Genomic DNA, 9,246 nt, shown 5'->3' on the forward strand with positions numbered 1-9,246 from the left:
TTGCGGGATGATGTATTACGGAACGAGTAAAGAGACTTGCCAGTAACGAGATTGAACTAGGTATTAAGATACCGACGATCGAATCTCGGGCAAGTAACATACCGATGACAAAGGGAACAACATATGTTGTTATGCGGTCTGACCGATAAAGATCTTCGTAGAATATGTAGGAGCCAATATGAGCATCCAGGTTCCGCTATTGGTTATTGACCGGAGACGTGTCTCGGTCATGTCTACATAGTTCTCGAACCCGTAGGGTCCGCACGCTTAAAGTTCGGTGACGATCGTAATTGGGGTTTTTATGTTTTGATGTACCGAAGGTTGTTAGGAGTTCCGGATGTGATCACGGGCATGACGAGGAGTCTCGAAATGGTCGAGACATAAAGATTGATATATTGGAAGCCTATATTTGGATATCGGAAACGTTCCGGGTGAAATCGGGATTTTACCGGAGTACCGGGGGGTTACCGGAACCCCCCCGGGGGTTATTGAGCCTTCATGGGCCATAAGGGAGAAGAGGAAGGCCGGCCAGGGCAGGCCGCGCCCCCCCCTCCCCCCTAGTCCGAATAGGACAAGGAAGGGGGGGCAGTGCCCCCCTTTCCTCTTTCTCCCTTCCTCCTTCCTTTTCCAACAAGGCAAGAGGGGGGGGGGTCCTACTCCTGGTGGGAGTAGGACTCCTCCAGGCGCACCCCTAGGGCCGGCCGCACCTCCCCCTCTCCCTCCTTTATATACGGGGGCAAGGGGACACCCCATGACACACAAGTTGATCTTCGTGATCATTCCTTAGCCGTGTGCGGTGCCCCCTTCCACCATATTCCACCTCGGTCATATCGTAGCGGTGCTTAGGCGAAGCCCTGCGTCGGTAGAACATCATCAACGTCATCACGCCGTCGTGCTGACGAAACTCTCCCTCAATGTTTTGCTGGATCGGAGCTCGAGGGACGTCACCGAGTTGAACGTGTGCAGAACTCGGAGGTGTCGTACGTTTGGTACTTGGATCGGTCGGATCGAGAAGACGGACGACTACTTCCTCTATGTTGTGTCAACGCTTCCATTGCCGGTCTACGAGGGTACGTAGACAACACTCTCCCCTCTCGTTGCTATGCATCACCATGATCTTGCGTGTGCGTAGGAAATTTTTTGAAATTACTACGTTCCCCAACAGTGGCATCAGATCCTAGGTTTTATGCGTTGATGTTGTGCACGAGTATAACACAAGTGAGTTGTCACTACTGGAAATTAGGTCATTAACGATGAGCTACGAACAATACTTGGTCGTTACTGTTAGGTCGGGCCAACACATGTCCAACTTGCGCACGCGAGAACCCATAGTATTAGCTGGTGGTCGTTGTTGCAATACTTATGGCACATCTAGATGTGCTTTAGCAAAATTGTTAATATTAATAGGTGAAAAGGATAAATATCAACATATTGAGTCTAGGTTTCTTATCTTAACGTAATAACCAAGGCGGCCCCTTTGACCGAAACAGGACGCTCGCCTCGATTCAGATCGGCCCGCCGATGGCGTCGACGGCGGCTTTCGAGAAGGATTGCCGGATGCCGGAGGAGGCAGAGGCCGATGCGTTGCTGGTACAGAAGGTGGGCGTGCTGCCCTCCGGGTTCCACGATGCCTTCGTGCTCCGCTACATCCGCGTCCACGCGTCTGGCCCAGCCGCCTCCTCTGCCACTTCACCGTCACCACCCGCCTCCTCGTGAGCCCCCCTCCCACCTGCAGCCAGCCAGATCTAATCTTCTTCCCGTCCCCTTCCCTGCTCAATTCCTGCTAGATGCTTGCTAATTATTTCACGCAGTACCCAAAACCAAGCATGATTTAGTTTCCTCATCTACTACTATACTACTTTCGCTGGCACTTCTCTGCAGAATTACCTTCCCTCTGTACTGTAGCTGAAAAACAAGTTGTGCCATCATCCATGTAGCAGCTTGTGTACTACTGCATTTTGCTGATGGTTGTGTTAGTGAATTCTCAATTCCTGCTGGATTTTGCTAATTATGGCACTAGTACTGAACCCCAAGCATAATTTTGCATCTACTATTATTCTACATCCATCGTCATTTCTTCAAAAAATATTATCTTTCCACTGTATACCCGAGGAATTTAATTTTCGTAATAACTGCATAGTTCCATTCCCTCGTCTAATTGTTCACTGGAAAAATAACTTGTACCATCATGCATAGGACAGCCAGTTTGTTTACCGCATTTTGTTGAGTGTTGCTGAGATGATGCATTTTTTGTGATGGTTGTGTTACTGAGAAATCATAGAACTCGGGCAACTTCCTGCAAGGGGCGCGACTGCTTTGCTGGTTTACTTGATGGGCTCTGTTGTACACCGCTGCGTCACAAACCAGGGTCTCACCAATAGAGATGAACATCTACCTAGATACTGCATTTTCTGATGTGGGTGACTATCTTACTCAGTCGGAATTGGATGCGAAATAATACATGTGGTGGTTCATCAGCATCACTTCTCAAGGTATGCTTGTTGGTGATGTTGCTTGTTTATGTTATTTTTGGTTTTGTACGACATTCTTCCGGAGGAGGTTCATATTTAAAATCATTTCTTCTCAATTATATCAGGTTGGTCTGTCATGCCTAAAGCGGATATAGTGACTAGTTTGTTATGTGCTTTGCAGGTTAGTCATATGGTTTGTATAATGGACCTATAGCTCGTTCTTGTCTTTTTCAGGTTCAGAAATCAGCGCATTATTAGTTGCTTCACTATATGCTTTGATATCCAGGTTACAACTAGGATTTTCATATGTATGTATATCACTTATCACATAGTACAACAGTATTCCTTTTTCTAGCAGAGGAGAATAATTTTCAGTGTTAATTTAGTTGGGTACAGACCATCAACCAAAAAAGCTCAAAACGTTTTGCCCATATATAGAATAACTCAAGTCTTGCTAGAACTAGATAAGAAACAGACTAATTAATTTTTCGCAAAAACAGTTTCTTCTTTGTTGCATAAGGACTGTGCAAGAATTTGGATTAAGACATGTCTAAGCTACAGGAAATAGTATATAATGTTATTTAGTCTAAAATGATTCCCATGCAATTTTTTTCATATGTGCTACTATCCTTTTGAGCAAATTCATTCATATGTACTACTAATAAATCATTTCTGTTTTTGCAGAACGGATGGTTCACCATAATAGGAGCATCACAAGACATTGTAGTCATTGGTGAAGAATGATATGCAGTGAAACACAAGGATTTATGATGGCGTCCCATGACTGAAGATTATGAAAAATAAATCACTCTTCTAGTTGATGTATTTCTGGTTAGATATGGACTAAAATAGTTGTCTACAAGGTGTTTTTGGTTTATATTCTCCGCTGTATGTGAGGATCGTCTCCAATATGTATGATTTGGATTAATGAAAACAGGTTATATACTTTGACTGTCCAAATTTTTTTGTTGCTTGATGAGTGTGGCCAATAATCTTCAAAAGTTGTCGCCAATCATACTTAAATCACCATAAGAACATTACTAGCGATGACAAAAGTGGTCGTTAATACTACAATTGTGGTTGTTATTGCATCGGCATCGACGACGACAGATCATCCCGTCATTACAAAATAACAACCACAATATGTTGTCGTTACAAAATAACGACCACAATATGTGGTCGTTATACTTTTAACGATGGAGCCTATCACGACCAACATATTGTGGTCGTTAATGGCCTTTAACGACCACAATCTGACTTTCAACGACCACATATACCGTCGTTAAAAACTACTTTCCTAGTAGTGTGTGGGCGATATAAGTCATACTGCTTACCAACATGTCATACTTTAGTTCGGCGGTATTGTTGGATGAAGCGGCCCGGACCGACATTACGCGTACGCTTACGCGAGACTGGTTCTACCGACGTGCTTTGCACACAGGTGGCTGGCGGGTGTCAGTTTCTCCAACTTTAGTTGAACCAAGTGTGGCTACGCCCGGTCCTTGCGAAGGTTAAAACAGCACCAACTTGACAAACTATCGTTGTGGTTTTGATGTGTAGGTAAGAACGGTTCTTGCTAAGCCCGTAGCAGCCACGTAAAACTTGCAACAACAAAGTAGAGGACGTCTAACTTGTTTTTGCAGGGCATGTTGTGATGTGATATGGTCAAGACATGATGCTAAATCTTATGAGATGATCATGTTTTGTGACCGAATTATCGGCAACTGGCAGGAGCCATATGGTTGTCGCTTTATTGTATGCAATGCAATTGCACTGTAATTCTTTACTTTATCACTAAGCGGGAGCGATAGTCGTGGAAGCATAAGATTGGCGAGATGACAACGATGCTACGATGGTGATCAAGGTGTCGCGTCGGTGATGATGGTGATCATGACGGTGCTTCGGAGATGGAGATCACAAGCACAAGATGATGATGGCCATATCATATCACTTATATTGATTGCATGTGATGTTTATCTTTTATGCATCTTATCTTGCTTTGATTGACGGTAGCATTATAAGATGATCTCTCACTAAATTTCAAGATAGAAGTGTTCTCCCTGAGTATGCACCGTTGCCAAAGTTCTTCATGCCCAGACACCACGTGATGATCGGGTGTGATAAGCTCTACGTCCATCTACAACGGGTGCAAGTCAGTTTTGCACACGCAGAATACTCAGGTTAAACTTGACGAGCCTAGCATATGCAGATATGGCCTCGGAACACTAAGACCGAAAGGTCGAGCGTGAATCATATAGTAGATATGATCAACATATTGATGTTCACCATTGAAAGCTACTCCATTTCACGTGATGATCGGTTATGGTTTAGTTGATTTGGATCACGTGATCACTTAGAAGATTAGAGGGATGTCTTTCTAAGTGGGAGTTATTAAGTAATATGATTAATTGAACTTAAATTTATCATGAACTTAGTACCTGATAGTATCTTGCTTGTCTATGTTTGATTGTAGATAGATGGCCCGTGCTGTTGTTCCGTTGAATTTTAATGTGTTCCTTGAGAAAGCAAAGTTGAAAAATGATGGTAGCAATTACACGGACTGGGTCCGTAACTTGAGGATTATCCTCATTGTTGCACAGAAGAATTACGTCCTGGAAGCACCGCTAGGTGCCAGGCCTGCTGCTGGAGCAACACCAGATGTTATGAACGTGTGGCAGAGCAAAGCTGATGACTACTCGATAGTTCAGTGTGCCATGCTTTACGGCTTAGAATCGGGACTTCAACGACGTTTTGAACGTCATGGAGCATATGAGATGTTTCAGGAGTTGAAGTTAATATTTCAAGTAAATGCCCGGATTGAGAGATATGAAGTCTCCAATAAATTCTATAGCTGCAAGATGGAGGAGAATACTTTTGTCAGTAAACATATACTCAAAATGTCTGGGTATCATAATCACTTGACTCAACTGAGAGTTAATCTTCCTGTTGATAGTGTCATTGACAAAGTTCTTCAATCACTGCCACCAAGCTACAAGAGCTTCGTGATGAACTATAACATGCAAGGGATGGATAAGACAATTCCCGAGCTCTTCGCAATGCTAAAGGCTGCAGAGGTAGAAATCAAGAAGGAGCATCAAGTGTTGATGGTCAACAAGACCGCCAGTTTCAAGAAAAAGGGCAAAGGGAAGAAGAAGGGGAACTTCAAGAAGAACAGTAAACAAGTTACTTCTCAGGAGAAGAAACCCAAATCTGGACCTAAGCCTGAAACTGAGTGCTTCTACTGCAAACAGACTGGACACTGGAAGCGGAACTGCCCCAAGTATTTGGCGGATAAGAAGGATGGCAAGGTGAACAAAGGTATATGTGATATACATGTTATTGATGTGTACCTTACTAGAGCTCGCAGTAGCACCTGGGTATTTGATACTGGTTCTGTTGCTAACATTTGCAACTCGAAACAGGGACTACGGATTAAGCGAACACTGGCAAAGGACGAGGTGACGATGCGCGTGGGAAATGGTTCCAAAGTCGATGTGATCGCAGTCGGCACGCTACCTCTACATCTACCTTCGGGATTAGTTTTAGACCTAAATAATTGTTATTTGGTGCCAGCGTTGAGCATGAACATTATATCTGGATCTTGTTTGATGCGAGACAGTTATTCATTTAAATCAGAGAATAATGGTTGTTCTATTTATATGAGTAATATCTTTTATGGTCATGCACCCTTGAAGAGTGGTCTATTTTTGATGAATCTCGATAGTAGTGATACACATATTCATAATGTTGAAACCAAAAGATGCAGAGTTGATAATGATAGTGCAACTTATTTGTGCCACTGCCGTTTAGGTCATATCGGTGTAAAGCGCATGAAGAAACTCCATACTGATGGACTTTTGAAATCACTTGATTATGAATCACTTGGTACTTGCGAACCGTGCCTCATGGGCAAGATGACCAAAACGCCGTTCTCCGGTACTATGGAGAGAGCAACGGATTTGTTGGAAATCATACATACAGATGTATGTGGTCCGATGAATATTGAGGCTCCTGGCAGATATCGTTATTTTCTCACCTTCACAGATGATTTAAGCAGATATGGGTATATCTACTTAATGAAACATAAGTCTGAAACATTTGAAAAGTTCAAAGAATTTCAGAGTGAAGTTGAAAATCATCGTAACAAGAAAATAAAGTTTCTACGATCTGATCGTGGAGGAGAATATTTGAGTTACGAGTTTGGTCTACATTTGAAACAATGCAGAATAGTTTTGCAACTCATGCCACCGGGAACACCACAGCGTAATGGTGTGTCCGAACGTCGTAATCGTACTTTACTAGCTATGGTGCGATCTATGATGTCTCTTACAGATTTACCGCTATCGTTTTGGGGTTATGCTTTAAAGACGGCTGCATTCACGTTAAATAGGGCACCATCGAAATCCGTTGAGACGACGCCTTATGAACTGTGGTTTGGCAAGAAACCAAAGTTGTTGTTTCTGAAAGTTTGGGGCTGCGATGCTTATGTGAAAAAGCTTCAACCTGATAAAGCTCGAACCCAAATCAGAGAAATGTGTCTTCGTAGGATACCCAAAGGAAACTGTTGGGTACACCTTCTATCACAGATCCGAAGGCAAGACTTTCGTTGCTAAGAATGGATCCTTCTAGAGAAGGAGTTTCTCTCGAAAGAAGTGAGTGGGAGAAAAGTAGAACTTGATGAGGTAACTATACCTGCTCCCTTATTGGAAAGTAATACATCACAGAAACCGGTTTCTGTGACACCTACACCAATTAGGGAGGAAGCTAATGATCATGATCATGAAACTTCAGATCAAGTTACTACCGAACCTCGTAGATCAATCAGAGTAAGATCCGCACCGAGTGGTACGGTAATCCTGTTTTGGAAGTCATGCTACTAGATCATGATGAACCTACGAACTATGAAGAAGCGATGGTGAGCCCAGATTCCGCAAAATGGCTAGAAGCCATGAAATCTGAGATGGGATCCATGTATGAGAACAAAGTGTGGACTTTGGTTGACTTGTCCGTTGATCGGCAAGCAATTGAGAATAAATGGATCTTCAAGAAGAAGACTGATGCTGACGGTAATGTTACTGTCTACAAAGCTCGACTTGTTGCGAAAGGTTTTTGAGAAGTTCAAGGGATTGACTATGATGAGACCTTCTCACCCGTAGCGATGCTTAAGTCTGTCCGAATCATGTTAGCAATTGCCTCATTTTATGATTATGAAATTTGGCAAATGGATGTAAAAACTACATTCCTGAATGGATTTCTGGAAGAAGAGTTGTATATGATGCAACCAGAAGGTTTTGTCGATCCAAAGGGAGCTAACAAAGTGTGCAAGCTCCAGCGATCCATTTATGGACTGGTGCAAGCCTCTCGGAGTTGGAATAAACGCTTTGATAGTGTGATCAAAGCATTTGGTTTTGTATAGACTTTTGGAGAAGCCTGTATTTACAAGAAAGTGAGTGGGAGCTCTGTAGCATTTCTGATATTATATGTAGATGACATATTATTGATTGGAAATGATATAGAATTTCTGGATAGCATAAAGGGATACTTGAATAAGAGTTTTTCAATGAAAGACCTCGGTGGAGCTGCTTACATATTGGGCATTAAGATCTATAGAGATAGATCAAGACGCTTAATTGGACTTTCACAAAGCATATACGTTGACAAAGTTTTGAAGAAGTTCAAAATGGATCAAGCAAAGAAAGGGTTCTTGCCTGTGTTACAAGGTGTGAAGTTGAGTAAGACTCAATGTCCGACCACCGCAGAAGATAGAGAGAAAATGAAAGATGTTCCCTATGCTTCAGCCATAGGCTCTATCATGTATGCAATGCTGTGTACCAGACCTGATGTGTGACTTGCTATAAGTCTAGCAGGGAGGTACCAAAGTAATCCAGGAGTGGATCACTAGACAGCGGTCAAGAACATCCTGAAATACCTGAAAAGGACTAAGGATATGTTTCTCGTATATGGAGGTGACAAAGAGCTCATCGTAAATGGTTACGTTGATGCAAGCTTTGACACTGATCCGGACAATTCTAAATCGCAAACCAGATACGTGTTTATACTGAACGGTGGAGCTGTCAGTTGGTGCAGTTCTAAACAAAGCGTCAAGGCTGGATCTACATGTGAAGCGGAGTACATAGCTGCTTCGGAAGCAGCAAATGAAGGAGTCTGGATGAAGGAGTTCATATCCGATCTAGGTGTCATACCTAGTGCATCGGGTCCAATGAAAATCTTTTGTGACAATACTGGTGCAATTGCCTTGGCGAACGAATCCAGATTTCACAAGAGAACCAAGCACATCAAGAGACGCTTCAATTCCATTCGGGATTTAGTCCAAGTGGGAGACATAGAAATTTGCAAGATACATATGGATCTGAATGTTGCAGACCCGCTGACTAAGTCTCTTCCACGAGCAAAACATGATCAACACCAAGGCTCCATGGGTATTAGAACCATTACTGTGTAATCTAGATTATTGACTCTAGTGCAAGTGGGAGACTGAAGAAAATATGCCCTAGAGGCAATAATAAAGTTATTATTTATTTCCTTATATCATGATAAATGTTTATTATTCATGCTAGAATTGTATTAACCGGAAACATAATACATGTGTGAATACATAGACAAACAGAGTGTCACTAGTATGCCTCTACTTGACTAGCTCGTTGATCGAAGATGGTTATGTTTCCTAACCATAGACATGAGTTGTAATTTGATTAACGGGATCACATCATTAGTGGAATGATGTGATTGACTTGACCCATTCTGTTAGCTTAGC

The 9,246-nt window shown here is 42.6% G+C and overlaps 1 long non-coding RNA gene across 2 annotated transcripts; it reads left to right on the forward strand.

Annotated features, from left to right (window-relative positions):
• The first annotated feature begins 1,468 nt into the window (after positions 1 to 1,468).
• On the forward strand, positions 1,469 to 3,416 carry LOC119358662. 2 transcript variants are annotated; one of them, XR_005172268.1, is made up of 4 exons: positions 1,469 to 1,712; positions 2,282 to 2,492; positions 2,597 to 2,779; positions 3,156 to 3,416. It is a non-coding gene; the product is annotated as an uncharacterized LOC119358662 (long non-coding RNA). The 2 variants fall into 2 exon arrangements; XR_005172269.1 differs by having other exon boundaries at positions 2,597 to 2,757.
• Positions 3,417 to 9,246: the final 5,830 nt, after the last annotated feature.

Source organism: Triticum dicoccoides, chromosome 2A (assembly GCF_002162155.2).
Source record: "Triticum dicoccoides isolate Atlit2015 ecotype Zavitan chromosome 2A, WEW_v2.0, whole genome shotgun sequence".
Taxonomy (NCBI): domain Eukaryota; kingdom Viridiplantae; phylum Streptophyta; class Magnoliopsida; order Poales; family Poaceae; genus Triticum; species Triticum dicoccoides.